Source organism: Pollicipes pollicipes, unplaced genomic scaffold (assembly GCF_011947565.3).
Source record: "Pollicipes pollicipes isolate AB1234 unplaced genomic scaffold, Ppol_2.1 Scaffold_4002;HRSCAF=4701_pilon_pilon_pilon, whole genome shotgun sequence".
NCBI lineage: Eukaryota > Metazoa > Arthropoda > Thecostraca > Pollicipedomorpha > Pollicipedidae > Pollicipes > Pollicipes pollicipes.
In genome coordinates, this window is record NW_023596420.1 from 44,315,740 (window position 1) to 44,324,043 (window position 8,304).

General features: G+C 47.6%; 1 long non-coding RNA gene across 1 annotated transcript; it reads left to right on the plus strand.

Annotated features, from left to right (window-relative positions):
• The first annotated feature begins 3,466 nt into the window (after window positions 1–3,466).
• On the plus strand, window positions 3,467–4,376 carry LOC119093140 (uncharacterized). Its single transcript, XR_005093603.1, has 2 exons — window positions 3,467–3,649; window positions 4,027–4,376. It is a non-coding gene; the product is annotated as an uncharacterized LOC119093140 (long non-coding RNA).
• The last annotated feature ends 3,928 nt before the right edge of the window (window positions 4,377–8,304 follow it).

The following is an 8,304-nucleotide window of genomic DNA, read 5'->3' on the forward strand; positions in this document are numbered from 1 at the left end:
GCGGGCAGACAGATAGTGCTGGGGTAATCAGTTGGCTGCCGGTGGCGGAGCCGGCCAGCGCGACGGCAAATGTTAATACATGGTCAGTGTACTCACATGTTCATCTCGGCCTCCAGGAGGCCCTGTCCCGCCTCCATGGCGCGCAGACGGCTGTAACAAGAGGACAGAGAGTCACCGCCACCGGTCAGAGGTCACCAGATCGGTCACGGATCACCAAGCGGGCGACAGTCCACCCAACCCCAGCACTGTCCGGTCAGCTGTCCGACACTCAGGGGTTACATGTCACCGACACATCCGTCCTGCTTGATGGGCCGCCCCAGGACTGCGTCGTCGTTCAAGGGCCATGACAGCAGTGAAACTTTAACGCTCGATAGACGGGGGACGGTTTTAGCGTTGCTGCGAGCCAGAACACGTAACTCAGGCTACTGTGCGCAGCGCCTGGCGCACTTCATGTCTTCAGCTGGCGCGGCGGAAGGCAGCAGACAGCGCGTACTGAGAGGCTGACGAAGCGGAATAATGCCCGCGTCAGTGGGGCTGTGCGATGCACTCAGCTGCTGACGCTTTATGACGTCACCTGCCTCTCAGCGCGGCAGGCAGGGCGGACACAGCGGAGACCAAACACCGCACCGCTGGGTTTCCAGACGCGCAATTTATCCCCCAGACTACCGGAACTCCAACGGGACAGCGTCAGAAACACATGCATGATTTGTAGATGTGGGAGCGGACTCATAACTTTTGAAAGGACATACAGCCCTTTTGACGCCACAGAATGCCGCGACGGTCATTAAGATATCCTTTTTTAAGGTTTAAGAGGGATACTGCTGCGAGTTTCAGCCGAATCTTTTTGTGGAAAGTTGTTCAGTGCATTAGCGAAGAGGCATTATCACATAGATAACGCAAGCAATATTTGCCCTTATTGCTCGGATAAAACCAGGACAATGAGATACAGTTGGGTAATCGAATCAAGTCTTTTTTATCATATCACGCACAATATTTCCTTTCAAGCACTCGGTGCACCAGGTCCGTTGCTGTTCACCAACACACATTTATAACATACCCAACCACCTAACCCACCAACCATCCACCAACGACCCCCCCCCCCCCCCCCCCCGCACTAAGAGGCTGGGCTCCCCAAACCCGTGCTCAAAACAGCGGCCTGTCCTGATGGAGCAGATAGCCAGGGAGACGCGAGAAAAACAGAGAACATCTCGTATACGTCACGATTCAACGTTTCTGGATTGCACGTGAAGATCACTGCAACAGTCAATATTGACACGAAAATGCATTATATCACACTAACGTATACCCCTAAATATAGCGTGAATTTATCACATATTGGTTGAAAAAAACTACTTTTAATTCATTTCAATGTTACCTTCATTAAATTTGCATTGGAAGCTATTAAACTGGAGGTTGTATAGAAGGTATTATAGTGACGTCAAACACTATCCCAAACACTCGCACGGGCACGCGAAAATCCACGGCTCCGCGAGTCTCCGGCTCTTGGGAGGATCTAGCATTGGAGGGAAGGCATATTCTCCGTCGAGGAAACCCGAACTGAACACCGATGGAAACGCACAAAAGGCGGATCAAATCAAAGCATGGATTTCTTTCTAACGATCTACAGAGCGTCACCACGAAATTATGATCTGAATGTAAAGCTAACGCAGAGTTTCTTGTTGTCCGATGAGCAGAAATTTTGGTTTTGTATTTTTGTATCTGTATATGTATTCACCTTTTTCTGGTCTAACTTTGATTTGAGTAAGGTTTTGCCAATGAATAATTTTTACAAAATCATTGAGGTCCTAAAAAACAACATAAAACCGATACATAACTTAGCGCGGTCCTGTCATTGAAGATGCTATTCCGTGCGGGCTATTTTTTTTGGGGGGGGGGGGGAAGAGCTGCGTGCGGGAGCCGTGTTGGGCGATGACGGCGGATGGTGATAGTAAAGATGAGAACGATACATAAATTCAGCTCAGTGTCACAACTGAGAAGAGAATTGTATCAGACTAAACTTCGGTGAGTAAATGTGGCGTTGCCAACTATGTACAGCTGGCTTGCTCTATGAAGAGGAAATAATTTCGCCACTCCTGCTACGTTGACCCCCCAGCTCCGCTCATGCAGCAGCCCCACGTCTCAGGCGGCCGTAGTTTTGTACATAAACTTTGTGGAGAGTGGGCAGACAAATTTTTACGCTCAAATCAATAGTGCAACTCATTTTCTCCCTGATTTTGACCGAATTTCTTCTCAAAGTAGATGGAAAAGTGGCATCCCATTCAACCTGAATAGAAAACTACACCCCTGGTACCAAATTAAGCATACCTAGGTCAGTAAAAGCCTATGTGGGTATCACATTACTCCAGCATCTGTTCCCTAGGCAAAAACAATGGTACCTTGGCTGGAAGGTAGCGGCACTAATTGCTATATCCCAGATGTTCCTACTTATATCATTCTGGCATACATGATAGTTCAATAATACATTTGTCACAATGTGCTCTGGCGAATTATTCAACAGGTGCAAGATATTTTAAGCATTGATCCTTATCATCCTTAATTGAAAGAAACACCTTTACAATCTAATTGTCAATATCAACAATTGTCTGTCTGTCTGTCTCTATCTAGCTATCTATAGCTAGCTAGCTATCTATCTATCTATCTATCTATCTATCTATCTATCTATCTATCTATCTATCTATCTATCTATCTATCTATCTATCTATCTATCTATCTATCTATCTATCTATCTATCTATCTATCTATCTATCTATGAGCTCTATAGCTTCAAAAAGTACAGTAGGTGTGAGCATAAGCTCAGGAAGAAAGCACTTACCTAGAAAGCTAGAAAATTAAAGAATTGCAAGCAGCTAGAGCCAAACCCAAACTTCAGACACTGATCGGAACCCCAACGGGACGTCAGAAACGCGTGTTTGATTTAGATTAAGGAAGCAGACTCATAAATTTTAAACCCATTGACCCACTGAATGCCGCGGTGGTCCGTAAGGTCTCCCTTAAACTTGGACATGACTGAAGGTGGTAGTTAAAGTGGTATTTACACAGTTCTGATTTGTGGCCATTCCATGCTGCGATAACCCATCGGCTACCCTCCAAAGTACATAGAGAGTCCGCTTCAGGATAAACCCGCTACATCCCGCCACGTGCTGGTCTGACAGGCGGGCGGCAGCCCCACACCCGTGTGTTGCCCAGTCATTACCTACATGTGACGAGCGCATCAAACGCACCCAAGGCACTCTAACGGGGCGCGAGGTAAAGGTCGCGACGCCACCCCTGGTGCTGGCCCCCGCCGTGACACGGCGTCGTGGTCCCAAATGTCGCGGCGCAACGACACCCGTGCCGGCGCGGGTCGCCGCCAGCGGTGGCCAGGGCCGTCCCTCCCTTCCTCAACGGCAGTGGCCTTTGCCACCGCGCTTAAAAGCTGGCGACCAGCCGGTCAGCAGCAGAGCCGGTGCGCAGCCGCTGGCGGCAGCATGTGGTCCCTCTGGCTGGTGGCAGCGCTGGCGCTTGCGCCGTGGCCGGCCGGGCCGCCGGCGCTGGTGTGCAGCGCCCCGGAGGCGCGGCCGCAGCCGGAGCCCGAAGCCTGGCCCGGCCCCATAGCCTCGCCCGGTCCTCAGCCTGACCCCAAACTCGGGTGCGTGTCGCCGGCAGCGTCACCGGCACTGCCGTGCTGCCTGCGTGTGTGTGTTTGAGAGGAGGGGGGGGGGGGAGGGGGTATTCGGGCTACATACGGGCATGTACGCAAAATTTGTATAATTACCATCAAATAATTTAGACCGATCATGCTGTATTAAACGTGCTAGTCACCATCCAATAATTCTGTACTGATGAGAAACCAATGCGGTGTGAATGTGACACTCGGTCAACCTGAAAGTGCCGCATGAATCTGTCGGCATGTGTCTCCTTTTGGGAACAGCGTACACGGCTACTAAAAAAAAATATGCGAGGGGTCCGAGTCTCGTGCATATTATCCCACGATATCAAAAGGCGTAAACACGTTCTTCTTTTCAGCCCCGCTCTCCAACTAATCTGGAATTTGTGCAAAGTTCACAAGAAGTGCAGCAGGTGGGTGGAGTACCAAAAATGCAGAGCGTTGGAAAAGGCGGGCAACTTCTTCCGGAGACTGTTCAGAAGGCGCCGGAGGCGTCGCAGGAGGTGTGTCAAATGAACACTTATCGACACTGATGTGTGACACTGCATCACGGACCCAATGGGTTTTCAAACAGACTCCTACTTGCGACGTATTTGACACTCCAGTTTGGACACCTGGACCAAAGTATGCATTGAGAAGCTGGCCTGTGTTGGAATCTGCCAAACGAGTGAACAATTCGGCACGATGAAATATATTATCCCTGACAAGAGCCCGGTGTTTGCAAAATCAACGGCACTTGAATACAAAAAACGACCATCACGAGCCTTCACACATCGCTAGAAGCTATATATGTAACACACTGAGTTGTTTTTTATTTGGGTCTTTAGGCGCGCCGACAACTAGGGCCATTTGGTGCCCATAGCAGTTAAGTGATTACCTTGGTTTGTCAGTGGCTAAAAATCCTAAATTGGTCAAAAATGAAAATGATAGTTCCGCCCTTAATCCTGTTCTATGGAAACACATGGGGCAAAAACGCAAAATGCAATGCCAATAACAACAATAAAATACGAAGCAAGGCGTAGGAGGAGCCAGACGTTAAAATAGCGCCTGGTTGGCCGGTTGAACATCGTTCGCATGGATGGAGGGTCAATTTGGCCCCTCCGCCCTGAGATATAAAAAGCTAAGATAGCCAGAGACTTTTTCAATTCAAATTTTCACACACTTCTTAAAATCACAATTTCACAGGGTAGATTGACTTGTACGTAAAATCACTTGTGTCAAAAGTTGAGCCTCCTGGGCCATGGCCTTGGATTTTTAAAAATCAAACAAGGTCAAATTCCAATTTTCTCTGACGTCTCCCGACTTTCTCATGCAACCGTCGGGGAGCTAGATACTCATTCTGGACACAAGCTCAATGAAGTCAGCAGCTTTGTTTCACCTTTATCAGATCAAGGTCACCAAATCAATACCAGACTGCTCCTATTTTAGTATTAAAAATAGTCTGGGATTACGCTGGGTGGTACGCTTCTCAAAACAAAACGTTGACCGGGATCATTTTAGGTCCGTGACCTACTCTGACCTGAAAAAATTCATGGAACACGTCTGTTGCGATCCCTGTCATTGATAAGTGGGAAGCGAGCAACAGAAACTACCACATCAAACCAAGCTCTCCAGTAAAAAATCAGGTTAGTTTTGACATCCATCTGGTCTTCAAACCTAACCCATGGTCAATGCAATTGGTTGTGATTCTAAATTCAATGGTGTATTGCCTAAAAAACTACCGCATATATGCATGGCGTCGTCTAACACTCCCGTGTTGCATTACGGTGAACGATTCCTTAGAAATGTCCTTTGCTGACAGCCATGACCTGATTTTGATCTGCCAAAGGTCAGCGACCTTCCCAGATACATCTGATTTTTACATTAAAAGATCCCATATTCGATTCTCTACAGCCATACAAAATTTGGCGCGTCGACGCCGCGCCGTTCAGAAATCAGCCTGGAAGAACCTTCGGGGGGGGGGGGAGTCAATCTGAGCCCCCACTTGAGCGCGTTTTGAGAGGCGTCGGAGCATATAGTCATCATCCTGTCGATGATACCAAAAAGCAAATTAATAAAGCCAGACGCCTTGGCAACCGTGATAATAACGGATTTAGTTGATGTGCGAGTCGATCTTTTGTGAAAAACAGCTAAAGGTTCGCCAATGTAACCTTCGCGCCGGTCCACAGGTGGCATTATCTGGCATTGGCGGTTTTTTTAGTCAGGTTGAAATAGCAATTTTAGTGAACACTATCGATGGGTTTCCAATCATTTATAGGTGGGGTACATGTGACCAAGGTACTGAATTTGCGGAGTGTACACCATTCACAACAGGACTACACGCCCGCGCAGCTTTCATATTTCAATATTCCACAGGCACAGGCAGGCCACAGGCCATTTTTGGTGCGTTGCTGGCGCACTTTTGGGTCGGACAGTTTTGGGATCTGCCCGCGGGTTGCAGCCGGTATATTCGCCTATGCCGTGCCCTTGGCTCCGTGCCTTCATCTGCGATGATAGCTGGGATGTGGCACCAAAATCTTGAATGGAGTGTTTCGTCTTTTTGTCCTTCTCACTTCTTGTTACAACAGACACCTTTAATTTGGTCAGCACTACCAGACTTCTCGAAATCCCCCTGAATAGCTCAAAATTTCGACTAGAAGTAGCCAACCCTGCGGGAAAAATTTCATTTCACTCCCTACTCACCAGCATAAAGTAATACATTTCGTTTGCCCTCATTTTCCAACGTGTGTGTTTTGCAATGTTTGCCACATACTTCTGTTTTCAAAAGTTTGTGTAATTAACGTCGTCGTGTAACGTCGGCTACGAAAGCTTGAAACACTTTCAGGCAGACAGATATACATACATGAAACTATCATCCACGAATTCAACAAAATGTTAAACTTTGGCTTTGATTTCTTCCCTATTTCTACAGCCACTCCCCTCCAGACGCACTTTCGCTTCGGGAATGAGAGCATCACATGATCCATGTGACGCACTGGTTCAGATTTTAACCAATGCGCTTCTCGATAACAGGCCCTTGCTCGCTGGGCCAATCACAAATGTTGTGTTATTCGCACCAGTAGGGATGCGCACGGTGGTTGTCAAGACGATTCCCTTTACGGAAGTGTCCACTCAACACTCTTACGCCTCAACACTTAACACTTAAAAGGAGCGTCCCACCTTTCATGCATATTTTAAAAGCATACCAAGTGAAGCCTCAGGACTAGTTACGTCTAATAACAGTAATAATGGGCAGTGCCACTACAACATCGTCAAAACATAATAAGAATCCCAATTTTGATCTTTTCATGTCCAAATTACGCTGTCAACGCCCTGAAACAGCACTACGCCTTTTTTCGGCGACCACCATCGTCATGACAACCAACGTGCGCAACTCTGCCGGTGCGAATAAAAGAACGCTTGTAATTGGCCCAGCGAGCAAGAGCTGAGAACCGCATTGGTTGAAGCTTGAACCAGTGCGTCGCATGGTTCATGTGATACTCTAATCTCCTAAGCCAAAATGCGCCTACAAAAGAGCCACTGTTCTAAACGCCATAGGTGGCGGTGGTGGTGATTTGGTGTTTTATGGCGCGTCGGTATCGGGACCAATTAGCGCCCACTCGATGACGGCGATGTATATTACGCGATGTATGTGCGAATCACTGGTGCTCATACACTGAGGAGTGAATGCAAATAATGTCAAAGTCAATGTGGCTGAAAATTCGGGTATATCTCCAATTTTATTCAGCGCCATCGGGGAGAAATCAAAATCATAATATAACATTTTGTTGAAGTCGCGGGATGACAGCTTCATGTTTGCATACCTTTTTTCCCTTAACAGTGCACCAAGCTTTCGTAGCACTTATCACACAAATATTTTGACAACTTGGCGTGTTGCAAACATAAGAGAACACACCTGTTGGAAGAGGCAAGGCCAACGGAATGTATTACTTTCATACTGGTAAACAGGGACCGGTATTGCTGATCAACTCGTACACGTATGATGTAACAACCAGTCAAAAGTACAAAAAGATGGAATACTCCCTTTCAGAACACTGCAGGGCCGAAAGACACCGTTTACGCACGAAAACGTGGGACGCACATCGACCCATGCTTCTACTTACACGCTTGTCAGTTGTTTCGTCAGTTCGGATATTCGCCCCATGTCGCCGCGACATCGGATGGCCGATGGCTGCACCAGGTTTCTACTGGCGCGAGCAATCGACCGGGAGGTGGACAACGTCAGAAGATACACGGGAATGGCGCCGAATTTCTTTTGCACCCGATTCGATGGTACAAGATTTGGAAAGCTTACTTTTTTCATGTAATCGATCGAGAAAGGTGGCGTGGTGACGTTGCAATGTTGCTGGAATAATAATTCCGACCGAAGCAGTTTGGCGCAAATAGCCAACAACTTAAGGATACAAGGTTCAAAATATTCCACTTATTTGCTGAAAAGCAGTGGTTTGAAGGTGTCGGCTTTAAAAATTGCGCTAGCCGGCGTGGGTAAGGCCATCCACGTTAAAATTGCCTAGCATGTCAAGCGACTTCTTCCTATACATGGCCAACCGCTTGCTGACCCAGCTGGAAGACGATCAGCTCGGATATCTGTCCAGATGATAAAACAGCTTATCAAGATAGCAGCAGGAACCTAGAGC